The sequence below is a fragment of the Simochromis diagramma genome, unplaced genomic scaffold, assembly GCF_900408965.1.
Source record: "Simochromis diagramma unplaced genomic scaffold, fSimDia1.1 OVJJ01000618.1, whole genome shotgun sequence".
NCBI classification, from domain to species: Eukaryota; Metazoa; Chordata; class Actinopteri; order Cichliformes; family Cichlidae; genus Simochromis; species Simochromis diagramma.
The window spans coordinates 138442-166238 of NW_024387423.1; the positions used below are offsets into that span (position 1 = coordinate 138442).

The 27797-nt window shown below is 40.6% G+C and overlaps 1 long non-coding RNA gene across 4 annotated transcripts; it reads right to left on the bottom strand.

The window, feature by feature from the left end:
* Window positions 1–1697: 1697 nt before the first annotated feature.
* LOC120722206 lies at window positions 1698–27660 on the bottom strand. Of its 4 annotated transcripts, none has more exons than XR_005693376.1 (3): window positions 27235–27660; window positions 15875–15938; window positions 1698–2388 (listed from the first exon to the last, which is right to left on the bottom strand). It is a non-coding gene; the product is annotated as an uncharacterized LOC120722206 (long non-coding RNA). The 4 variants fall into 4 exon arrangements; XR_005693377.1 differs by having other exon boundaries at window positions 21553–27660; XR_005693378.1 differs by lacking the exon at window positions 1698–2388 and adding an exon at window positions 8275–11221.
* Between the last annotated feature and the right edge of the window lie 137 nt (window positions 27661–27797).

Sequence of the window (27797 nt, forward strand, 5' to 3'; positions counted from 1 at the left end):
CCTCTTCTTCTCTCATCCTCTCACCCTCCCTCTCCTGTTTCTACTTCAATCATGAAACTGATCAATGATCAGCTGATCGGCTTTTCTCTCGGCTTTTTATTTATCGCCCACTTTCCTTCTGACGATGCTGTCTGTGTTGAGCGCTCAGTGAATCTGCGTTCGACTACTCCGCCTAGGCTGCACTGTCGAGCGCAGATCCACTGAGCACTCAACACAGACAGCATCGTCAGAAGGAAGAGCGCAGGGCAAGCTAGCAAGACAGAAGTTAAGCTCTCCTTGCAACATGGACCTCCCCCACCCTCATTCAGATCTGGCGTTTGGAATTATTTTGGTTTTCATGTGACGTATGACCCTGAAGGTAAGCGAGTCATGGACTAAAGTAAAACAGTATGTTGGATGTGCCATGCAATGCTCAATTACATGGGTGGGAACTAGTGTGTTAGCGCAGTTAGCTCGTTAACGTGTTGGCCGTCTAGCCCCATGCACGGGGCGATCGGCGGTAGCTCGTTAACGGAGATTTGCCGTGTTGTGGCATTAAGGTCATTTCAACGAGATTAACCTGAAAGCACTAGTGGGAACACAACGAATATGACTGCACATTTACGCCGACATCATCCTAGTGCAAAGACAAAAACAACAAGCATGCTACTAACTTTAGCCGAGTCATTTAGACAGCTGTTAACACATGATTCTCCTTATGCTGCTGAGAATATAGCCCAGAAGAAGCGGATAGTATAGCTTTTATTTTGGAAAGAGACATTTCTCTGTAATAAACTCTCTTTTCCAAAGATGAGTGATTCCTCAATCAGATACAGGGCTTGCAATATCGCTAGCCCGACGTCCTGGGGCTAGCGATTTTTTCAGTCGGGCTACCAAAATCTATCTCTTCCCTGCCCGTCGGGCTATTGTAGGAAGGAAAGATATATGTCAGTGCTTTTGCATTCTTTCAGAAATGTAGCTGGGTAATTATGTCATTGGCATCGGTGAGCCACTGTCAATATGTGACATATTGAAATCGCGTTTGAATTTGCGCTTGTTTTTTTTGCTTTCACTTTGCAATCGTGCGAACTGTGTATAGAGAGCGACAGCACTGATCTGTGAGTGATGATAATTTGCGCACCAATTCCTCTGACATCGTCTTATTAATCGTTAGCTTACTATGCAAACATGACAAGTGAAATCTCCCGCAGCAAGCTTAAACATGTGAGAGGTTGATCGCGCAGAGAATCGCTGAACTTATGTGAGTGCGTGTGTAAAAGCAGCAGGATATATATTTTAGTTCTGCTGAGCCAAATAAGACAGGTCAGGGTGAAGAAGTGACAGCCAAAGAAAAGCTTACCACAAAACGGAGAAGTTATGACAAATCAGACTATAAGGCAAAAAGAAAGTGCAGCTTTATGGTTTCATGGACAAAATAATTTCTGTGGCTGCAATATGACGAGCTAAATAACCAGGGCTGCACATAAGTGGTCCGCAGGTGCGCATTCGCTGTCAAAATAAAAAACACGCACAAGGGTTAGGGTTAAATTTAAAAACTGTACTTTTGAGTTAAAATATATATTTATAATTTTAATAAATGACAAATTAAAAAGGCATGAACATTTTTTTTGTATCGAAAAAATATCGAACCGTGACACCAAAGTATCGAACCAAACCGTGAATTTTGTGTATCGTTGCACCCCTAATATATATATATATGTGTGTGTGTGTATTTTTTTTTTCAGTTTCAAAAGGGCACAACAGTGTAGATGATAGTGATAATAGCAAACTGTTCCAAAGCTGGTAGGTAACACGATACTATTGGTAATAAGTCACAAGTTAATAGTTATTTACTGTTTAACAATGAAATGACATTCCTTAAAAACTTGTTAGTAACTCGTACATTTACACTTTGTGTTTTGCTGTATTCTAATGTACAGCATTGTGCAGAGACATGTTGTGGATGTGTCCTAGCAGGAAGTAGTAGGGAGGAACCCTGGTGTTGTGAAAAAGCCGTGCGTGACACTTCAGCGGCCTGATTCACAACACCAGCTGACCCTCCCCACCCATCAGTGCTGTGGTAGCTAATGGAATCTAATCTTCAGTGACAGGACCAAGTCAAACTGTCAACCAGTATTTTTGAAGCTTTTTTGTTCATCACACTGTGGAGCCATTAAAACCATTTATTTGCATGAGAAGCTGGTTGACTGAGAATACTCACCTTTCCTCTCCACTCTTGCTATACAACTAACTGCAGCAGCAGCAGATGGTGATTAACTAACAAACACTGAAAGGAGAGCGGGGAGCACTTTGCACACAGTACACAGTCTCCACCGGGGGGCACCCAACATCTTTCCTTCTTGCCCCAACACTTTGAGGACGATGATCTGATGCTGGCAGCTTGCAAACCTGGAGATAATGAGGCAGAAACAGGAACATTAATTTCATTCTGGAGGATTAGCTTTCAATGCAAATGTAGTGTTTGAGAATTAAAGTTGAAGAAGCAGGTTGTGACCCAAGGACAGCCGTAAACATCACACAGGACTCAGCTACATAAACACATCTTTAGCCAAAAAAAAAAAAGTGTGTGACTGCAAAGTGAAATGCTAAGCAGGGTCCTTGGATGTAACAGTGCTCTATTTATTGCCTATTTTTAAAGTGCTTTGGAATTGAGGTTAGGGCCATGATGGAGCTGAGAATAACTTTGGTTTCACAGCGGCAAGCCTTAATCCACCTTGAAGCGGCCCGCTGTGTACCAAAGCTCAGAGTAATGTCACTGTAAAGTAGGTTTACAGGAAAATGATCTGCATGCAGGGCTTCAGTATAACAGGGCATGTTTGGAAAATCAGTTTCCTGGTATGTCTGTATGTTGGAATTGTTAACAGAATTGTGTACAGGCTTTGTGCAATTGTGCAATGACCGGGTCCTAAAGAGTCATGACGTTTAAGAGCCAGGAGCAAAATAGAGTTAGAAAGAATTTGTCAGTCTATGAAATATGAAGAATGCCATCCAATTTGTGTCCTGATACTTTGGTATCAAAATCCAAAACATAAAAATATTACTGTTAATCAAAGTTCAGCCATTCGGGCATCAAAGGGAAAAACCTGAACTCCTGACCACTAAAATGTGGGTGTTTGGTGAGTCTGTCATGCTGTGCCAGGCTCTTTTGTTCCTCTTTTATAACTGTGTGCTTGATTCTTCTTATTTATGGCAGCAGCTAGTCAGATCTGGGATGTGTCATGTGCAGTATTTATATTTCTGTTATTAATGGGATGCCTTTAGTCAGCTCTCCCACAGAGCTCTGTTAAAAATCAAAATGCTTGCCATCTTAAACGGCACTTGGGCACTTTGGCAGTTACCCAAAATATTTCGCCTAAGTAGGCACTTCACCCCAATCTAACTCTTCTGGGACAGACAGACACCCAGAGGCTTCATACTGTGGAAGGAAGTATCTGTCCTCATGATGGTGTTCACTCAATTAAACTGTGTGTCTTGTTTTATCTGTCAACTTGAGAGAATTTCTTGTTTAAAAAGTGCTCTGATTGTCTTGTTGCTACATTAACTGAAGTGTATCAGTTTATTGTGCTAACATAAACGTGAATTCTTAAAATCATTGTTTCCCCCTATACTGTCATTTAAACCTCTGGCTGTCCTAACAGGCAGGTTGCCTTTATTCCTGGAGCGGACTAACATTTATAACAAGATGTGAGCTAAATGAAATCTTTACGGCACCTAAGACCTGATCAAAACCTCCACATTTCCTGGTACTATAAACTTTTACAAAATACTGTACCAAAGTTTTAAAATCACGCTCAAAGCCCAATCATTGTAAAAAAATTTTGGTTATTACTTTAATTACGTGTTGGACATGCATTAAATAATCAAATATCAATTTTACAAATATGTTTCATTGTTTAGAAAATTTGTTTCTCTGTTTAGGAATAAATATCAAGTTTACTTTGTTATGATAATTATAGCTGTTCAGAAATGTCTGTTTTTGTATTCTAATTGTTATATATTTAAAAGGTAATAATTTGTTACTGTAATGCATGTAAAAAAAGTCATAATAAAATAATGTGGCAAAATAATAACAAAGTATAGAACATGCTGTTGTATTATAATGTATTATATTAGCCTAGGTCACCATCAGTGTGTGGTAACTGTGGACCTGGGCACTGCATCTATATTGTATATTTATCCATATTGTAATTCTAATAGAACAATGTGATTTATTGAGGATGGTCAAATCTGATCTTTTCCTGGACCACCCATGTTGGCATAAATCATATTTTGGTCTGGGGGTGGGGGCACCTCACTCCACCGGTTTGGGCCCTGCTGACTGGGGCTGACTACACTGGGCTGTTTGACGTAACAGATATTCCTGGCAACCTGACTGTGTCGCCCCCTTTAGGCCAAACTCTGCACCCTCACAGCGGGCAACCTCACAGGATGAAGTTGCACCCTGCTGTTCTGAGGTGCTGTGCTGGACAGCTCTCGAGAGGGACAGTTTACAATACCATGGGAGGTGTGCAGGAGGTGTTGTGAAACTGGGTTGTAAGTGTAGCCTCTGACCACTCCATTAATCACAGGTTTGTCCTTTTGCCTGACTAATCCAGGACGGGTCAGGCCTGCACTAATTCTTCCACAAGCGGCCATGTCACACTGAACATAATATCCAAGCATTTTTTCTAATCCCTTTTTATCAGGTCTGCTGGCCTTTCTGGTCAATCTAATTGTGACAAAGCACACATAAGGGCTTTTGTGCCAAAAGAAAGTTCTTTTACGGTTTCAATTAAACGCCTCGGCCAGCCCAGCGGAAGCCTCTTGGCTCAACGCCAGTGTCCTTCAGACAAAGAATGTCACTGCGCATAATGGATAGAAACACTTGAGTGAGGAAGGAGGAAAAGAAGTGCAAAATGTGGGGGGATTTTTTTGTCTTTTCAGAGGGAAGGAACACAAAGATTTAAGTAACAATCAAAACTAGCCTGAGGGATTAGGAGCCGGAGAAAGCTGTGTGTGTGTGTGCGTGTGGAAATAGAGGGGGAAGCTCAGTCACAGTTCAGTCACAAAACGCTATTGGAGGAAACACAGTTTAGATCTAGCATTTCAGTTTGAAGATTTTGGGCAATGACTTTTTTAAAAGCTTCCATTGATTTCTGTTTTGTTTTATGTTCCAGCAAGTCTGAAAACCTTTCATATTTTACCACAGCTCACAGGATCTTTCCTTTTCCTTTAAAACATCCAAGTGCATGACTCCAGAACTCTTTCCTTCTCTGACTGTCCAGAATGATTTTAAGCTTTACCACCCAACTCTCTCAGCAGCCTTTACATCACCAGTTAATTTGGACCGAGTCACACATACGACTGCACAGAGCTTGTGAAAAAGTGGATCGCAGTGCACTTTGTCAGAAAAGGCTCATATGTATTTGTCCGTACACATCAGTGTGTGTACAGTTGCAGAGACTTCAGTGCCAATGCTGTTAGTGTGTGTACAGAGGCAGAAAGTGAGGGTGGTGGAGGTTTCCCTGTAGTGAATGATCCAGTGTTAAACCAATACTTCGTTGTAATATTAGGAACTTCTAATATTTTGACATCTGCTAAGAATTGAAACAACAGATGCATTAAGAGAGCAGCAAACAGAGCTGCCACTCAGCCTCTTTTCTGGTTCCTCTCAAAGGTCACTTGCTCTAATGCAGTGGTTCCCAAACTTTTTTTGCAAGGCCCCCCTTTGGTTTACAAGAAAAATGTCCCCCACCCCCCGCCACACACACACACACACACACGCACTCACGCACAAACACATCCTCCAACCACACACATCCATGTTTTGCTCCATTGCGGTTTATTTCACACCTCAAACATTTAGTAAACAATTAAGCAAATACAAGTAATCTGCAATAAATTACAGGTAGTAAGAAAATAAACTACTAACTCTTTTACGCTACGTCCACACCTACACGGGTATTTCTGAAAACGCAGCTGTTTCGTCCACACGTAAACAGCGTTTCGAATCACCGAAAACTGAGATTTTTTAAAACTCCTTTTATGCGTTTACGTGTGGACGAGGAATACAGGGTTCATCACTCAACGTCAAAGGTATGTGTCTTTTTGCACGTCACGCTGCGCGCCACGTTATTCTTTACATGAGATGAATTGCAGAACGGCAAATAGAGACAAAATACTATTACTGTTAATCTGATTATCTTCAGTTTTTACACGCTTACATATACACACGCAGTTACTGTCCCTCCGTTTAGAAAGGCAGAGGCATCACGATATAATTATTTTACGTGTAGTTGTTTTTTTCCTGTGTAATAATATTCAACATTGCTATCAATACATTTTTCAAAAAAGGCCTCTCTGTGCAAAATGGGTTTAAAAACATAAACAGCTGTGGGATACTGTTTGTCCCTGATTTAGACAGGGGGAACAAATCGTGGCAGGATCAGCCTGACATTATTTGTATCCCACAGTAACTTTGCTGTATAAAGAGCTAACATCTCCAAAATGTCAGGAGTAGTTAGTCATTATAAGAAGTGTTTGTGAACTAAAAATCAAGAATATGGGATACTGTTTGTCCGTGATTTGGAGAGCCCAGCGCATGCTCCCGACGAAGGAAAGACCAATTATGCAGGGGAGACCTACCTTGGCACTTGTGCAGGTGAAGCTAAAGGCAAGATATGCTTCACCATATTTTCTATTCTTTGGCTTCTCATATCTCGCCCCCCCACAATGGCTCTGCGCCCCCCCCCCAGGGGGCGGGCCCCACACTTTGGGAAGGTCTGCTCTAATGCAAGGAATAAAAAAATTCCAAAAAGCATGCTGCTGTGAAAGAGACATCTGTTTCACTCTTCTTCTGCTCTTAGCTGTTGGTGTTTATCATTGCTTTATTTAATTCTTGAATATTAAATGTTCAGACCTTCTTAATCATTTTGACTTTCATGTCTTATTACGTTTTGCTGGGGGGTTGATGGTTAGAATGGGAACATTTCTTTAACAGTTTTCTTTACTTTACATATCTAATATGCAAAGTAAAGATATCTAAACAGCTTTAGTTTTATATATCTAATATTTTTTCTTCACATTATTTATTAAGCTTTTCTATCATGGCTTTTGTGGCAGCACACTATGCCTCCACCTGGTGTAAAATTTGCTAATCACTGGAGTCTTAAAAAAAATGTCTGTTTATGACAACAATGCCAAGGTAATTTACTGGTTAAGACAGGTTAAGAACTTAAACATCTGAGCTATAACTCTAGTGATGAAACAGTTAGAACCCCTGGAAATGGTGGGAAGGAAAAACTCCCCTTAAACAGGAAGAAACCGCCACCAGAACAAGATCTGCCACGATCTGTTGGGGGTGATGGGAGGAAGGACAGGACAAAGACACGCTATGTAAAAGAGCCAGAGACTACTGATAACTAATGATTAACTGCACGTGTATAGACACATAGTGAATGAAGAAGAAACACTCAGTGCATCATGGGAAGCCCCAGCAGCCTAGGCCTATTGCAACGTACACCGTAAAAAAAAAAAAATCCTAAAAAAACGTAATATTCCGGCAGCTGATGCGCCAAAATAATACCAGAAAATAACAGAAAATAACTTTCCCATGAAAATACGGTTATTTTCAGTAATGACAATACAGTTTGTTGCCCTAACTTTACATGGGATTTTGCCTTTTTCAAGTGCTTTTAAACATTAAATTAGGCACAATTTAATGTGATTAAACAATGAAATTACCAATAAACAAGGTCAATGAATGTGGCAATATGAATAATAATACTTAAATGTACAGAAATATACAGTTAACAGTTGGTTTAAATAATAATGGATTGTATTCATATAGCGCTTTATGAGACCCTCAAAGCGCTTTACAATTCTACTTTATAATTCCCCTCTGGCCATCACCAGTAGGTGGTAGCTGAAGTGTCTTGCCCAAGGACACAACGACCGAGAGTTTCCGAGCCGGGGCTCGAACCGGCGAACTCCCAACTCTTGAACCGCGCTCGCCCTAAATAGCAATAATAATAATTATTATTTGATGTAAAAAACGTTTATACAAATCATTTTATATATTTTTCCATAGCATTGAATTTAACAGTTCAATCTTTCAAATAACGGACAAATATTTATGAAATTATGATACATTTGTGAATCTATTTTAACAATCTAAATATGCATATGTACAGACTGATACATTTAAAAAACAAGAAACTTATGTTTTATTACATTTACAGTGATTTTACGTTAATTTACATTTGAAATGTAAAATCACAGTCTATTTATGTGAATTTAATGATATTCTAGAAGAACAGTACAACACTGTAAAATACACAGTAAAATACTTTTATATTACAATTTTTTTACAGTGTATCTCTCTCTGTATCAAGCCTCAGCTGTCTGCCTGAGGTGGTCACTGGCTGCACTGAGTACAGGACAAAACCCTCTTGGTGCCTCTCTTCTGCAAGGCTGGCAGCTGCCAGCCCACAATGCAATACTACTGACTGACATCCTACTAATAAATCTCCTAGTGGCTGTGTTATTTAAGCTCCCTCAGTCTGTCCACTGCTACAGCAGGTGTTTGCATACCACTTTGCAACCCAGCTCCTCCCTTTCTGCTGCACCTGACTTAATCAGAATAATTAAGGACAGTCCTGTTGTGTGCTGGGGTCTATCTGCTGCACTCTCTGCCTTATGCTTTCCATGGAAGGATGGGGGCGGGGGTCCCAGAATAGAAATAACAACCTGCCTTTGACAGATGGGTGGTCCTGACTGAACTTAAATTTAGGGAAAGATTTCCCATGGTCTAATAGGACAATTAAAGCTTTGGTTATTAAAAATACCGCGTAGGTTCATGTTATCATCAAAGTTGTTATTAAAGGTTTGGGCTTAACTCTTTCCCCTGTAAACACAAGACAACAGAGACAACAACTGTGTATCTTTAATAACGAGTTGTGACACCTTCGTATGTATTAGTTAAGATGTGGTTTGACAACCATCAGGACAGTTTGCAGGTTAGCTGCAAAGGCAGAAAGCACCCTCAGTAACCCCAGTACCACTCAGTTGAGAAAAGAGCTTCAAGTGATACTTCTGATAGTCTTTGAAGAGGTAGAGTCCAAGCCTTCCCCACCTCCTTCCTTCTTCCCTCAGCTCCTGTAAGAGACGTCTATCCTTCATGCTGCTTTTAGACAGCTGTGCTTACGCTGCATTACGCAGAGCGGAGTGTGGGGAAGACAGAAGATGGAGAGGAGAAACAGAGAGTGCCTGCTGGATAAAAGCAAGCTTTTTGTTTCCTAATGGATCCTTGCCCATTTTATTCAGATCAGTCATGCAGGCAGTGGCTGACATTGGCATCATTGATTTAACATCATTCATTTCAGAAGGAGGAGGAGGAGGAGAACGAGGAGCTGAAGGTAGCTGACACTTGTGAGAAATGAGGAGAGCAGCAGGAATTCTGCATTAACCCAGTCATTCATTAAGTCGCATTCTTTTTTATAAATATGTCAGTTTAAAGCATAACCAGAATCTTTTGATTCCAGCGTACCGCCATTAAAGGCCTGTTCATTGCTCAAGCAGATGTTTTCCTATTTTAAGATTTAACTGTGAATCAAATCCATTATTCAACTTCAGTGACAGGATGAGAGTGTAGAAACAAAACAGTTTCTCAGCTATGAATTCAAAAAAATTACCAGAAAAAAAACACAAAAGGAATTTACAAACAAGCTCGTTCACCCTCATCGCGGCCGACTGAATGACAGTGAGAAATCTGTAATCTGGTTTGTGAGAAGACAGAGAGGCTAGGCGATCGGCACGCAGCCAGACTGAGTCCGGTATTTTCAGCCTCAGAATAAACTCCAGTCTTATCACAGGCGGAGCAGCTGGCTGCCGAGCAGGACAGGTGACGGAGACAGATACTGACAGCAGCCCGACCTGCCAATCTAACGTCTTTCCAGATTCCCAGAGCAAGGAGGGAAACGTGGAGGTGAACTCCACTGCTGCTTGAAAGGAGCTGCACAGTTAAAGTTGCAGTCTTCTCATGAGTCACAGAAAAATGTAGCTGATCTACAGATTGAGCTGCATTTACAGCTTAGGAAATGCAAAATGTGACTTCCTGACATGCGTCATCTAATAGGATCGAGGAATTTGGAACAATCCCCGGGCTGAGTGACTGGTACCGCATGTTCAAAATGTAGTGACAGAGCCTGATCTCAGAGGAAATTCCTTTTGATACTCACCAAAAATATGTTTTTGTCACTATGATGTTGTAGAGTTTGACACCAGAGGGCTGTTTCCACATCTTCATCTGCTGAAGAAGGGAACATTCCTCTGTGCTCACCTCAACTCCGAGCTTGACACGTGGATCTGCAAGCAGGATTTTGTGACATCGCAGCTAATTTTACAACATTCATGCTCCAGAATTTGGGGAAGGTAATTCAGCTTTTATTCACAAATGTATCTGCAGGGACTCTTGGGAAAAAAAACCCCAGGCATTAAGCAAAACTATATATTGTTTTTTAGCCTCTCCCAGTGGATGTGTCTGTTTCCTGGCGGTTCATTTTCAGCATCCTTATCTTGTCTTTTCTGTTCATTTAAACTATGTTTCAGTGCTGCAGATCATCAGCACAAAGGAGCTCTTAACATTGATGTGGGAAACACCTGGAAAGAGCATTAATGTAAATGCTCTGAAAAACACGGACTGAACTTTTTGATATTTGTTTTTCCTCGAGTCAGAATCAGTTTTCAAGGTCAGAAAGGTTTCATTACTTTATGTTTAACTAATTAGAAAAAAGTGACCATTTAAAACCATAAAGAATTAAACTCTGAATGTTGCACTTAAGGCATCACAAAACTACACAAAGCATAAACACACACTCTTGATAATTCCATTAAAACTGCCACTCACACGACAAACGTGACAACCTAATGCGGTGACTGGAATTAGAAGAGGTGAATCCCCATAGAGGGGTAACTTGTGTTTGCATCCACCTGTCAGCTTTGTTTAAAACAGTCAGTTAAACATAAGAAAGCTGTTTTATGGAGTAAAATTAGCTATACATGCTAAAATTTAAGCAGCTGTTTGGTTTTAATACTTACCTAACCCTTCATTTTCTCTCCAAAGTAAATGTGGCAGTATCTCCAGGTCATATCAGGACAGTGGCAGAGCTTCAGGAAGATTCATTAACACCTATCAACAGCAAACTGTCTCTTTCTGTGCTGGTAGATCTGGTCTAAACTTGAACTGCAAATGCAAATGAAACATAGGAATGAAATTTCCGATGTTTTTCCCATCCCCCAGTAGTTTTCTTTGACTTTGCATAAAAATCTGGACTTTCTTGTCAAAGAAGGCAACTTTTAGTGCTTAATTAGTTCATAAAATCTTGCAATGTGTGCCAGCCCTGAAGCAGGGTCCCCACGGCAGACCAACAACAGTCTGCTCATTAGAGAAAGCCATTGGTCTGTGTCTGTTGCTCTGCATGGGCTGCTATCAAAGTCTCTGTGGTTTAGAGGATGCTACAGGAACACACATGCTCAAATGTAGGTACATGTGCACAGCACTCTGAAAACTCTGAGATTTTTTTCTTTGTGCCTACAAATCCCAAGAAAAGAACCAAAACCAACTAACAAATATGTCTTTTTCCATTTTGTGCCAGAGAGCTCACAAAAACATGTCAAATCTTTAGTTTTTAAATTTGTACACCACATTATATTTATATTAATGCCTTTACCATCTCTAAAAAAATTTATTTAACTGATGTGGATATCATACTGATTGTTCTGTCAGTTCAAATATAATTTACAGAGCTACACTGGAGGAGGACACTATTTTGGTTTAAGTTAGGAAAATAGCTCAGCAACAGGGCTGTTTCTATGCAGCATAGCACAAAGAGATTAAGATAATGCAAAAGACCTGGAATATTTTACTATTTTAACACTGGAAACAAAATAAAAATGGAATTATACTGGATAATAAGATGTGAAATATATATGCTTCAACAGAATTAATTATATAAGATGAAATGCAAACAGTTCCAAATTCTGCAAATTATAAGCATACTGTGGACTTAAATAAATATAGTGTTCTAAAATGTTTACATATATATTTATTATTATTATTTAGGGCGAGCGCGGCTCAAGAGTTGGCAGTTCGCCTTGTAATCAGAAGGTTGCCGGTTCAAGCCCTGGATCGGACACTCTCGGTCGTTGTGTCCTTGGGCAAGACACTTCACCTGCTATCTACTGGTGATGGCCAGAGGGGAATTATAAAGTGGAATTGTAAAGCACTTTGAGGGTCTCATAAAGTGCTATATGAATGCAATCAATTATTATTTAAACCAACTGTTAACTATATATTTCTGTACATTTAAGTATTATTATTCATATTGCCGCATTCATTGACCTTGTTTATTGGTAATTTCATTGTTTAATCACATTAAATTGTTCCTAATTTAATGTTTAAAAGCACTTGAAAAAGGCAAAATTCCATGTAAAGTTAGGGCAACAAACTGTATTGTCATTACTGAAAATAACCGTATTTTCATGCAAGTTATTTTCTGTTATTTTATGGTATTATTTTGGCGCCCGAGCTGCCGGAATGTTACTGTTTTTTTAGGATTTTTTTTTTACGGTGTAGCTGACTGTAAACGGCAGTATTAGCTTTATTTAACTGGAAAAATCTGGTATGTTGTTATCTTTTCTTGAGCTTTGCTGCCTTAATGTTTTGACATGTCACCTATATTAGTGCCTTTTTGGTAGGATCAGCAACCTTTAATCTAAACCCTGCTGCATCCTGTTTAATGAAATTAATTTTAAAGCATCTTATGGGTGTGGAAATGGAACCAGACTTTGTATTTATATACTGCTCTAGTCTTAGCGTCCACTTAAAAGTCTGTAGGCTGTACAGAACTTTACTGCACATCCTGATTTAGAATCACCAGTTAGCCTAATGTGGATGTCTTTGGGATGTGGGAGGAAGCTGGACTACCTGAGGGACTCCCACCTTTTGCCTTAAGAGGACAGTGCTAACCAGTGTTTACTGTCACTCTCATCCCTCTCCCTGCTGTTTTTCTTTTCCTTTTTAGGAACCGTGTGTCAGCACTCTGACAGAGAACCCCAACAATACCGCCATCTGTGCCTGCAAGTAAGAGGCACAATGCAACAAAGTGGTGTGTCACGGTGTCGCAAGGAGAGGCCATGGAGCCACTGATAATTTCATGATGGGGGAGCTATTGTGTTGAAGCTGCAGAGAGGGGGAGAAAAGAGAGAGGGACTCTGGGCTGGACACTTCGCAGGCGTGGCACCACAGCAGCAGCAGCAGAGGCTCTGAAGCAGCTGGCATCCACAATTAGAAAGACGGGAACAGAAAGAGACAGGAAGGAAGCTATGAGACAGAGGTGAAGAAAGGGAGGGTGAGGGAAGGTTAGGAGGGATAGAAAGGAATGGAAGACAAGCACTCTTGTCACACACATGTGAGAAATGTTCACATCTGGTTCTCTCCTCTCTGTGTACAGAGCACCAAATTGAGTTGTCATCTGCAAGAGCCTGTGGTAGCGAATCACAGATTAAATTGTTGCTTTCCCTAATTAGCTCCAGTGTGAACTCTAAGGCCCAGCATCCCAGAATGTGTGTCACTTTTATAATCCTTCCCGCAGAGCAATTTAAAATGGGAGGTAACTACCTTTAGGCTGCACCGTGGCTGGAGTCATTTCCAGGCCACATTAAATGATAAGATCTGTAATAAGGCTGAAATATAGCTTAGCTGATTGAGCCAGGTGAAGGAGACAGCTTTTGTCATATTAATCCTAATGTGAAAATGATGGAAGAAAAATGAAGTCAGGGATGAAAATGATTAATCGTGCAAGGAGCTGGATGTGCCAGTTGTGTAACAAAAAAGAGAAAGGAAAAGAAAAAAAAATACATTCAAGCATTTAAGCAATTATGTAATTTGTTCCATGCTTCGAAGAGTGCAAATGCAAATTGAATACAGTGACTCACAGCCACGAAGCAGGTGCAGACGAGCAGAGGCAGGATTATCTGATTGAATCCAACCCAGAACTCAAAACTAATTAAAACATTCTCAGACACAAGAGCATTATCTCCTGGTCTTTATGAGCAAGTTTGTTGTGTGTTTAGTGTCGATTTTTCGAGCAAAGGAAGAACTTTCAGGGATAAGAGTGAAAGTGTGGGATTATTCGGAAGAGAGAAAAGGTTGCTATGGCGTTCCTCAAGAGCTGTGCAGACAGTTTGCTTTATCCCTCTAGTTAACTGAGTAGGATGTCTGCCAAGCTCCCCAGGGATCTGTGTGTGTGAGAGAGAAAGAAAACAGAGCTAGGGGAAGGAGAGTAGTTCCAGTGGGGCATGATTTGCTGAATGGACTGACAGGCAGAGACTTTATGAAAGTGGTCTGTCACAGTGGACACACAGCTATGCCAGAGGACAGCTTGACGTGAAGCTCAGCCGGCTGGCAGAAACCATTTTCGTAGTATACATGTTAGAACTGACCAACACTGCATTATGTAGCTCACACTGTGTGTAAAGAACCAGAGCCTATTCATCATATTTTGTCACTGTAGACATCAGTGTGTGTTGACAGAAGAGAATTTAACTGGATTTATGTCTGCCACCAGGTACAAGTAATAAACTACTCCACCACAAGTGAAAGTAGCAGAATATATCAAAATTCTAAAAAGTAAAAGACGTCAGTGTGCAGTAAGGCAGTTGATGTCTGGTTTAATGCTTTTGGAGCAAGGCAAAACCGACTTGCTCCAAAAACACTGGAGCAAGTAGATTATAATATGTGTGCCTGTGAATCATTACAAATAGAACATGCGATAAAAAGTTGTTTTAATGTGAGAAAATATTATTTAAAAAATAAAAATAATAAAAATACAAGGTTATTATTTATCTTTATTCTTTAAAGATGCTTTGCTGGACATAAATTAGTCAGCACTTAGTATGGCCATCATACACCCCAACCACCTCCTACTGACTGTGATGAACTTTATGAATATGTTGTTTCATTCATTCATGAAAAAAATTCTCCAAAAACCCATTTAGTTAGTAATTGCATTTCTTATCACAGAGTAATTGAAAAACACTTTATCCATATATGAAAATAAATGAGCACCCACTCATTTTTATAGACATGTTAGGAAATAATGGTCCTTTGTTACTGTGTCACTATGTCTTTTTTGTATATATATAAAACACAATTTATAAGACCTTAGCATAAAAATAAGAGACTCTAATTAAAATAACTGCCTTTGTATCATCGTCTTTGGAAAAATATGGATAATTCCGAATGTTAGAGTCGCCTTTAAAATAGCTGCCTTGATGCATTTCAGCTGAATCATGGAAGTTTCCAGGACGAGGAGTCGTCCTGCTGCCACTTCACACTATCAGCCACAGTGGCCTCCTAATCAGCAGTGGAACCAGCCCGACTGAACAAACAGGCAGTTTTATACAGAGGAGGCATGCAGAGTGTGACCTTGACCTGACTGCCAACCAGAGTAACCAGTGGAAACCACAAAAAAGCAAATGCTTTTCATTAATTTATGGAGCTATACTTGTTAAATGTAATTTATTTTATTCAATTAAAATATAAAAATATATATATATAAAAATAAAATATAATAAAAATATTATTATTCAATTTGGACCCATGATTAGGTGCAATTAAATTCCGACATGGGTGGAACAGCATTGTTTTTTTCTTTTCTCACACAGAGTTTGGTTACAAGGTGTCACTGCAACTATTACATCTGAAAAGGAGAAACTTGAAGTATAAATTTATTGCAATCAAATGAGTGCAATCAAAGCCAAATGAAAGTGACCTTCATGTTCACACGGCTGAAGCAAACAGGCAGTAAACAGACTCATTTGCAGTAATTCCTACCTCTCAGCTGATTTCAGGTAGTGTGGAAAAGCTTCTGCTCTCCAAATAAAGGCTGACGGCCGGCCTGTGGGAGGAAAGCAAATGTCAGAGTAATTAATTTGTTTTCCTTTAAGAATAATAATAGAGGGCCAGTGGTGTGTGTTAAACAGGCTGGACTGGGACTCCTCACACATATAGAATCTTTGTATTAATTAACTGTAATAAATCACATAAGCATGGTCAGCGACTGCACACAGGCATATGATGCATGTGCTTTGCATCCGTGTGTACATATACATGCACCTCCCTGTTGACCATGTCTGTCCCAAGCAGCGCTGCGGCGCTGAGGTCCGTTTTGTGTTGATAGCAGTCTCGTTAATCATGCACACGCACAGCCTGCAGCTCCATACCTATGATTATCAGCATCAATTGGCTCAGAGAAAAAGCAACTGCCGTCTTTGGACCAATGGAGGCAGAGGTTGTTGGGGTGTAACAGAGTGGATGGTTATTGATTTAAGTGTGAGAGGAGACTAAATGGAATCTGAATATTTTTCCTCAGAGATGAGACAGTTATTGGTGGTGCTGGGTGTGTCAGCAAGACACAGTCCCCAAAAGGATGGATTCAGTTTTGCACTCAGTATAATATATAATATATAATAACTTCATATTAATTAAGAGTCTATAATAATTAAACAGCTTGATCACAAAATTCCCTGCAAATATGTTTTTGTACTCTTATTCAATTCTGTTGATTTTATTGTATGCATTAGATTCTAAACCAGTCTTGCAAAAGTGGTAAAACATCACTTTGATTACACTGAAAAGTTCCAAAATAATACACCTCATCTGGTTGTTTTTTTTTGTTTGAATTAATTATTATTATAATTTTTAATATAACAAAAGTTGTGCTGTCATAGCAGATTACAAAGGGCTAAAATATATTTACCACAACATGGAATTAAAGATGGTAAAAAAATATCATCAATTCAATTCAATTCAGCCTTATTTATACAGCGCAAAATCACAACAGCAGTCGCCTCAAGGTGCTTAATAATGTAAGGTAGACCCTACAATAAAAAATATTGTGTAAAAAATTTGAATTTTTCCACGATTTCTTCATAACAGGTATCTGAAAGGTGATTACCTGCTTCTGTGACAGGGTGCAGCTGCAGACTGTCATGATATCAAATTTCCACAGCATGATTATTGCATCCAAAATGACTCACAATAATGATTTCCTTAAAATGGCAGTAGAAAATGTAATGCTTCAACAGAATTAATTATATAAGATACACTTATACTGTGTAAAACTTTAATATGTGTTTGTCTATTTTTTGGCAAATGAATTTACTCAGAACTGTACGGAGGTGGAAAAAGACAAGAACTGTGCAAAAGCTATAGAATAATTACATAACTATTTACAATTTTATCAAGTATTAATATTTCATTTTTAACAACAAACTAATCTGAAAATGTTACTTGGAAGGAAGAAGCGTCTAAATAGAATTTTAAATTTTAAGCTTCACATTATGAAGTGAAAAGACTGTATGGTGGATAATCTTTACATTATGGAGCTACTAAAATATAAATTCTTATGTTAAATGATAAATACGATTCACTTTTTCATGCTTACATCATGTCATGTTGTACTTGATGCCACTGATGCAGGGATTTATTTCTTTTTTATCTTTATTGTGTTTTATGCATATTCTGTTTATGTCATTCAAAATCCTATGCAACAGAGTTATTCATTCAGGGTGAATAATAATACTGAACTATAACAACAACAATAAATAATAAAAGTCATTAATGTAGTTTATCGTTGTTTGTAAGCACATTAAAAAGTGACTGTTTGCTATTATTCTTGTGTATGTTTGGAAATAGGCTGCAATCACAAAAATCGATTACCAGCATTAACAAAATGGATATATTGGATATATTATGCAAATAACATTCATTTAAATACATAATCACCTATTAGGCTTCCATACATTGCGCTTTAATTAATTCGGCTTACAAATGCATGAATGAGGCCCATTTTGCTCATTGTCAGCTCAAAGTCATATGCAGATCATCTGACTGATCACACAAACTGATATTAGTATTTGTAAAAATAAAAAAAATTAAAAAAAAAAAAGGAGAAGAAGAAGAAGAAGAACCAAGAAGCTGTTTAAATCATTTATAATTATCAACAACTCTTAAATCCATGGTTAGGTTAATGCATCCATGTGGATAATGTTGCTTTTATCTGACTTTGCTAACAGTGTTGTTTGTATTTTAGGCAAATCGAGCCTTTAATTCCTGTGAAAGCCTGAACTGTATCAGTCAGTGAAATATAATGAGGCGTCATATGGCGCACTCAGGGGTGCGTTATGTTCACATGTATCTCTGTTACCATCGGAGTGAATGCTGTACTTTGTGCTACAATAGTCCCTCACCTCCTCTACAAAAAAAACCAGGATATGGAATCAGGGCAGCCTAAAAAAGAGATGGGAATAGAAAAGATGAGCACAGAGGCTCCAGGGTCTGGTCAAAATTACCTCGGTCTGCTCCTCAAATGAAAGCAAATGTGTCCTCAAAGCCCCGCTAAAAGCATCAGACGGAGGCTGCTGGAGACGCACTCACACAAGGCCTTGAATAGTATTAACTTTCAACTGTGGCAAAAACTTTTTGAGCACGGATTAACAAACTCGGGACTCATGTATGTCCGTGTATGAGAAAAGGGTCACTTTTGCTCTTTCCTGGAAGTGATTCGAACTGTGTGAGAATCTGGAGGTTTCGACACAAATCACAGCATCTGAAGAGAAATGACGTGCAAGGACGTTCACATCTTTTAAAGCCTCCCCTCCGAGTGGCCTATCAAAGCTCTCTGATTTCAAGTTTCTGTTGGGATCAAGAGGCTTTTGAGACAGCTGCACACGCTGAGGAAGGAAGCGGCACCTGGTTCACCTATCCTCGCTCTCACACCTCCTGCCTACACACCGGGCTCCTAGGAATGGCCCAAAACCAGCAAACCAAAAAAAGAAAAAAAAAAAGAGAGACTCAGTAAGACCACACAAGCATAAATCCTCTTTTTCTCACAAGCCTGCACACACACACACACACACGTATCCTGTGATAAAACCCACTGGCAAACTCTGTCACTCAATTAATGTCTCGTTTTATCTGGTTTTAACATACCTGCCATCCTCAGCTGGAATTAAAGCCTCACCTCTTTCTCCCCCCTCTCTCCCCTCCCCTTCATGCACACACTTTCTCTCTCTCTCTCTCTTTAACTCTCTCTCTCTCTCTCTAAGTAGCTGCACACAGTGTGCAGGATTAAGCACTGTGGTAATAACTTCCATATTGAAAAAAAAATGCAGGGTTGGGCTTCCTCACGTTCACAAAGACTTCTTAGAAACAGAAATGCCTTACACTTTGTATATACCCACAGACTTCGTGTCCTCCGTGGGTTTTACTTCTGGTTTTATCATGGAGAAACACCAGCTGCGTTTTATGTTTCAAGTTTGGTTTTTTTTGTTTTTTTTTAAGGATTCCAAGGGGGGCTGATGCCGTGAACTATCTTGTACAGTGTTTTCCCACAGTGTTTTGCAGTTCAAATGGCGGATTGGAAAGTGCTGACATTCTGGTGGCAGATACTGCTCTCTTGCCCGCCAGCGCCATAAATCCCCTGTTGCGAGGAGTGTGGTGTGAAATCCATTTAGCACAGATTCCTGCAGAAAGCTTGTCATCTCATTGAAAAGATCCCCCCTGAAATATGGAAAGAAGCCTTAACTACAAAACAGAAAAAAAGTAAGATGTTCTTTTACTGCCACAAAATCAGCCCCACCACAACCCTCGAGACCGAACCTTTGTTTCTTCTTCAGTGTAATACACAAAAAGAAAAGCTGGTAGTAAACAAAGATGGCTGCCCCGTCTCTGTCATGGTGGCGTTAATCTTTCATAAAGTCTGTATGCAGTATGCAGCCGCCCCCTTGTGCGCGGCACAGTAGCACTAACAGGTGTAAGTAAAGCTTTAACATTTCATTTACTACAGCACTTCTGCTCCCGTGCCCCGACAATGCAACAACCTATGGCTGATTTCATTCAGACACGCACGCTGGTGCACCAATCACTTTCATGCCGGGTTATCACTGAATGCCCCTTCATCGTTCAGGCACCATATGGAGGCAAAATGCTGCTCTTACTCACGATCCATATGCATCAAACCTTTAAAAAAAAATCCTACCCACAACAGACACTCTGGCTTCAGTTCTGAATACAAAACTGGAAGACGAAAAAAAACAAACAAACATTGATCGCTGAGAACTGTACAGTCAGTGTAATGATTCATGTCGGGTCTCTGCGAGGATGCCGGTGACAGTCGACTCGCATCACCTCAGGACAGGAATGGTCTCAGAGCGAGCTGATGTGCTCTGTAGAGTCAATAGCTCCTCTTTTGTCTGAGGGGAGACAAAGGTCTCTTGCAGCTTCTCTTGGAAGCAGCTTCATTATTAGTGCATTTTATAATGTCAGAGAAGAAGAGTGCAGACGTTTGGAAAGAGAAATGCAACCAGAAGCATTGTTTGATTATAGAGGCAACCTCCAGCATCAGCACGTTGTTTAGTTTGAGCCAATCAGAAGTGGTCCTGATGAGAGTGTCTGACTCTGTGTGTGTGGAGGGGTGTACTCTCCATTGCTATTTCAGGTCTGAATGTCTTTGTGTGCAGCTATATGTCAAACAAAGGGCCACTATGCCTGCCCCCCACCCCCACCCCGCCAGCCAGTGGGGGTGGGGGGCAGAGATGTAGTATGTGGGTGTGTGTGCATGTGTGTGAGATTTTGGAGTGGAGGGGGGTGTGCTGTCTGCGGGGAGCAACCAGGCGTGTGAAATTACTCCACACTGCCTGTCTCTTTCCTCTTCCTCCTGACGCCTTTGTGCTCTGTTTCTTTTCTTTCCACTGTCCTTTTCCTTCATCTCATTCACGCTCGCCTCATCTCCACGACCCCTCTACCTTTCACCCTCTACTCCCTTCTAATTCTCCCACCTCCCGCCATGCTTCCTCTTCCTGTCTGTGCCTCAGATGTCATTCCACTACACAGCCAGGAGCTAATATTAGCCCGCAACAAATGATTATGGAAAGTTTACCGCCCATTACAGCTCCTTTGATGGGAGACAGTCTTTGATATGGAAATGCCACCACTGCCACCATGTACGATGCACACATATGCACTGCATTTGTGTGCTTCTGTGTGTGTGTGTGTGTGTGTGTGTATGTATGTGTGTCAGACAGAGCGAGACAAGCGTGGGAAGACAATGAAAAATGGAAGGTGTATCCTCGGGGAACCCTGTCGTAAACCGTTTGGACAAATTGGGACTGAGGGTAAACTGTCTCAGAGGGTTTGTCGCAGCCCACAGCTAATATACGCACACATGAAACTGACACATGACAAATGGTAGGTGTGGATGATGGAGTTACTGTGAGCCAATAATCTCTTTAATATGTTCAATCCCGCTTAGACACAGTACCTAAGTGCTCAAAGTGGAGAGGCAGGCAACGTGAACAAAGAAAGATGAGCATACAGTTAAGACATGTTAGGGTGATAGATAGGAGTCAAATATCTTCCAGGTGTGTAGAGAGAATATGAAAATTAATTTCAAAACATTCTTAAAGTCCGTAGACTGAAGGAGTCCACCAAGATAAAGAAAAAGGGCTTACCTTTCAGTTCCACAGCCACATGTGAGAGTCCATCACCCTTCTCACACACACACACACACACACACACACACACACACGCACACACACAGTCATCATGCATGTGCTCCCACGCGCTCATACACACTGTGTGCAGGGAGGGAGAGACGAGAACCCATCATTGTTCTCATAACCCCTCCCACACGGCTGCGTAGCTCTGTCTGGATGGATACATGTAGGAGTAGCACTCTCCCACACACACACACACACACACACACACACACACACTTTCTCACAGTGTCTAGTAAAAAAGAAACATGCAGCATCAACAATCTATCTTCTTGTACCCTCTCTTTATTCTAGGAATTCCAACACACACACACACACACACACACACACACTTTCTCCACTCTATATGCTTACAGCACACAAAGACTCCCACTCACACACCATGTGATCATGTGATGCGTGTGATGCACAATGCTTGTGAGAGCATGTGGTATATTTCCACAGTTACTTTGTCTACATTGCGCACATTTCCTTTTTGCACCCTGCTGTGATACAGCAATGTAGGATGTGTGTTTTCCTCGCACGTACACACTGTGTAACATGTGACTACATAAGCGCGTATTTGTGTGTTATCCACTAAAGGCATTATGGGTGAGGATAAACAAACACACACCCTTACAAACCCTTGTTTGGCGAGGCCACTTGGGCGAGGAAACTGCTCTCGTGTTCGTTCTATTAGTCCTGAGGGGCAGTAAAGCTACCTGTACTTACCCCCACTGCATTATTGATGGATGTAATGGTGCCATTACAAGGATAAGAAGCTGCTGATGTTTTAACACAGGGCTAATGAGGAAGCGTTAAGGAATTAAAGTCCGCTGGGCCAACTTTGGCATTTTAAAGGGAGAGGAGCAGGAAGCAGAGTGGAGTGTTTTCACAGAGAATGAGGGTTACTAAAAGAATGGTGGTCCAAGCGCTAACACAGCTCAGCTATTTTCTAGGCCTTTATAAAAAAGATAGACAGCTAATTAATGTTCTAAGATATGGCAGTTTGGTGTGATAGTACTGGTCTGAACCGAGCCACTGTGGTTTATATCCTGCTGACCGAGGCGTTTGAGTCCAGCCAAGTCGTCAACTTAGCAGTCTGTATTTTTTGAATGTGCAGACATGGTGTAAATCTTATAGACGTAAATCTTAAAAACAGCAGACGGCTACCTTTTAGCAAAGTGGTTGTGTGTGACAAAAAGCCGAGCTGGCTTCCTGTTCTGATCTGCATACCGGCTGCATTTGTAGCAGGCAGCACTGCTGTGGAAACAAGACAGGTTGTGAGGGTCAGGATTTTATCCAAGCAACATTTACAATCTGTCTTACTAATTAGAAAAACACACACACACATGCAAGAAAAGACACTTTGCTCTCCCATGAACACACCATACTGTGTTGATCCAGCACCAAAGTGCATTATGTTTTTTTTTCATGGTTTTTATTTAAAATAAATCAGAACACACCTGCTGAAGTTTGTAAATCGTATTTTTGCTTTGGCTTGATTTTTTTTTTTTAATTATAAGATGAAATTAATTAACTTCCTATCTGATAAGCCTTTGTACTTTCCTCAGCAGCTTTGTTAAACAAGTTTTCAAATGAAGTGTAATTAAATAAAATAAAAGGGTGCAAATGAAGTCACATTTGTAATTATTAACTCTGCAGTGAAAGTGAAATTTAGACAATTTTGCAACATGTCTGCAAGTACAGATGTGTTGAAACACCCATTTAAAAAAAACTCTAATTGGATTTGTGGGTAAGTGTCTTTGTTATCGACTCTGTGATGGAGAACAAAGGATTTCAGCAACGTGCACGAATACACGTGCATTCTCAAGTAAGCGTTGTCTGATGTGCCTTCTACTCTGTTAACTGTACAGAACTTACACCTACCTGTTGGTAATTTTCACTACTTTTTCTTGCAGGTATTTTCTGCAAATGATGGAAACATTAAGAATGAATGAACATTTTTACTATTTTAAAAAGGCTTACATTTCATATCCATATTTTCTGTATGTTTTAGCGTTTTCTTATGTCTTACTATTTCTTTTTAGGTCAAGCTTGTTATATACATTTGAAATAACAAATACGTATTAGTAGGAATTGGGTTTATGGTAAAGAAACAAAAACAAAACAAAACTATGGACAAGGATGTGAATGGGAATGAAGTGGAGTAGAGGATTTGAGTTGCCATTTTCACAAAGTTCACTTAGTGCAGCTTATATATGATAATTATTGCTCGCTCTACTACAGATACAAATGTTAGTTTGTTCTCAAGGAAACTTGACCCATGTGTACCATTGTCCGTTTTTTATAACCAAGATAGATTTGAAAAATCTATATAATTGTAATTGTCCTTCTACTAACTAGTAGGTGCTCTTTCACTTAACATACATTTATTACCTTTTTGTTAAAGATCACATGCAGGTGAAATCCAGTGAGCAGTGAGATTTCATCAGTATATTTCTTCAGTTTTGTGTTATTCCTTCATAATGTGTTTTCACCTGTAGAGAGCAGTGCAGAAGCACTTGTCTACTGTCTGGGATTTAATGTGAACACAATGAGATCTGACTTTGGAGCCATGAAGAGTTAAAGTTTGTCACACAGACATTTCACCTGCAGGCGTTTATATGTAATGTGTAAAAATGTTTTAAATGAATAGTATTTATTAACATCAGAAAACTTTACTGTATTTACTGTTAAATGTCAGGAACTTCTTTGATAGACTGAAAAATATTATAAATATATTACAGCCTTTAATTGCAACCATAATCGAGCAGCACTTTAAAATAATGTATGAGTATGTGAGAGCTTCTTTGATGGTCTGCGTTTTCTCAGCTTCAATGCGATCCCGGTGGAAGATATGACTCTTTATATAGTACACTGTGTTCTATTACACATGCCCTTCCACCACTCCATGTCATTCTCTGAAAATGCTTTTAATAAAACTAACAAAGCTAAAGGAAAAGAAAAAGGATGCAGACAAATTTCGAGAGGATTAAACACATCTGAGTGGCACAAAGGCATTCAGTCAGTGAATGCCACACCCAAAGCCCCTCACTCAAGCACAGTATATGGATACCCACTCCTTTTCCTTCAGAGGCCATCTCACTGACACACACAAACACACACACACACAGCAGCAGGGTCAGTGGCCAGTCTCAGTGAAATACAAGTTTCCCCGTGTATGATGACACCGCTGTATTCTCTGAGATGGCCTGGCCACCGAGGCTGCCGCCTCACAGCCTCTTGACAAGAGAGCACAAAGATGACCAAACAGTCAGCGAGACAAGCAGACTGAATTAGTGCAGATCGGATCAAATAAAACATACAAAACTAATCAGATTTTTTTTAATATAAATGCTTGGTATGGATTAATTTTTTATTGGATTTTATAATAGAAATGCAACGTTTTTAAACCAGCTTGGAGCTCCGCTCTGGTTCCAAACACCTGTCACGACAAAGCAGGGAAACAATAGGAATTAATGAGAAATATTCAAACGTTTTCCAATAAGTGTTTGTGTGATTCACAGAAGAGTGGAGGGGGTTTGCAGTACACCGCTGCATACAGCAACTGCTCCGTGTATTTCAGATATTCAAATTATCTCTCGCTTGTGCTCGCTGGCATGTGAGAGCACAGAGGCTTCATGGCATAAAAGCTGGCCAAATATACAAACTCATAAGCTATCAGTATCAATGCTTTGGGCAATTATTAGCACATAAAAGAAGCTTTTAGATATATGGGGGGATGGGGGTGGGGGTGTAAACTGATCGTACTATGATAGAGTATGAAAAAGAAAACAGGATAAGAGAAAATATATGTTTTTGCGCGTGTGATATCAGCTTAGATAAACGGAACCTGTGGGGGAGGGCGGCGGATGAGGCAGGGTGGGCTGGTGCCACATGTACAGTACCTGCTCTATCTTGGCATAGTAATGAGCTACCCAGCTCTGTGTACTCCTCTCTGTGCCATTCAATGCAAACAAGGAGATCCCAAGCCCACGAACACGATCATTTAAACATCTTTGAGATATTTTACTTCACCAGAATTGACACTCAGCTCAGTTTAAACGATGAAAAGACCTTGCGGGGTTTTTTAAAAAAAAACTTTTTTGTTTAAAACAGCTTTCTGAATGCATCTGACACCAGCAGCTCTGAGCATGTGCAAGGCTGAATTTATCTGTGGATTAATGAATGAAGCACACGGTGTCAGAGCTGCGTTGATACTCTGTCAATATCAACACAAGCTGCAAGCTTGTTTCCAGAGCTTAGACAAAAAACCACTGACCCCGCCTTGTCTCTCCAGTCCTGCCATGTTAACAGCTGTTTCTTTTACTCTTGGTGAATAAATAATAAACATTAAGTATTAAGACTTTCAGAGATACTAAACCAAATAGCAATGTGAATGCTTACATTGTGAATAATGAAAAAAGAAAACTGCTCCAGGTAGAAAACAATCATAATGATCTCACTAGACCAGGTGAGCCTCGTCCACAGGGTCCCCACCCACTCAACTTCATCAGAAGCACATGCACAGTCTCCATGACAACCACTTACCATGACGCCTCCCCTTTCACCATGACGACCTCTGCCACCCAGCTGTCCTCCCGAGGCCTGTAACTGAGCTAATATGGCTGCTGCTGCGGAGCGCCCAGCGACACTGAGAGCACCAGCCCTCTCCTCCTCCTTTCCTGTAATTCCTCCACCCCAGGGGGTTAAAGCAACTCAATCCAAGGACTCATTCAGACAATAAAACCCACTCTATCCTTCAGTTCCACTGGGTTTAGTGACCCATTGCCTGCTAGCATAGGAATCAATTTGATGTCCAGTGCTGCTAACTATCAGCCTAACAACTCCTTAGAACTGGCAAGCCTCTCTCACATGAAAAACTCTACCCATGATTACTCTTCCATCCAGAAAAATTTCTAAATGGCTTCTGTAACCTGGTTTGGGTCTTGCTTATTTTGAAACTGAGCTCAAATGACAGGTTGATTGTGTGCTACAGGAATGTGTAAGTGCACTACAACTACAATCCAAACACACACACACACAGCTTTTTAAAGCATCTCTTTGTGTCGGGGGGGGGGGTGTTTCCATAATGATTCCATGACAGCCTGTCAGACATCATATGAAATTGATTCCATGCAGCCAAAGCTCCCCTCACTCTCTCTACACCATTGTCCCCTGATGACTCCGCTCTTGATCAATCCTATTATGTGATAACATGCTACAGTATCCTAACAAAGACAAAGAAAAGTACAGATCACAAATGGAGGCATCGTTAATGTCCGTTAAACACTGTCACAGTTGATTTTGCGTGCAGAAGTTGGTACCTTTCAGGTCTGTGAGATCTTCCTTCGTTAAACGCGCGATAAAGCTTCTAACCTGCAGGGCTGGCCACATCAGGAGAATGTTCCTACCAACTGGAAAACCGTTTAACCTGACTGGAACAGCATTTAAGACTTTGTTGAAAGATTGTCAAGTGTCCACTAGGTATGAAACGTAGCCTTTAGGCCTTTCCGAAAGGGGAGCATATCCATACACTGAGATGCTGTAGTGTGTAAACGCCTGAGTGAAAGTGTGTGTGTGTGTGTGCGTGCGTGCGTGTAGAGCGGTGGATATCGAATGCATGCATGTGCAGCAGAGTAGTGTGTGACTTACCCCTGGCTGTCCCTGAGGGCTGAACATGCTCTGACAATGCTGATGCTTCTCAGCGTCCCACTCCTCCGACAGCTTTCATCTACAGTATGTTCGCTATCACTCAAAACTCCCTTCTCTGCTTCCTGAACACCCTTTTTTGTTTCTATAGTGTTTATCTTCCCGTGCTATATCTTTATACTTCCTGCCTCTTTTTCTACTACGTTCCTCTTCTTTCTCCTCATCTTTCTCTTACTCTCCTACTTTCCATTTGGAAACTCTTTATTCACTTTCTCACTCACTTTCTTCTTTACTCATCTCTTTCTTTTTTCCTCCCGCTCTTCTTCTCCTCCTCTCTGTCGCCCTCATCAGTGCTCCAGGAGCTTGGTATCGCTTGTCTCTCGGCTGGCACAGAGAACAGGCAGACACATGGGAGGGCTGTTTTGTAATCCAGCAGGTCATACCACCCTGGCACAGGAAAGGGGGGGGGGGGGGGGCTGATGGGATGCACAGAGGGAGGGGAGGGGGGAGGGAGGACTTAGAAGGCCTATACTACTACCTTCCAACCTATACCTTTTCTGCATCCC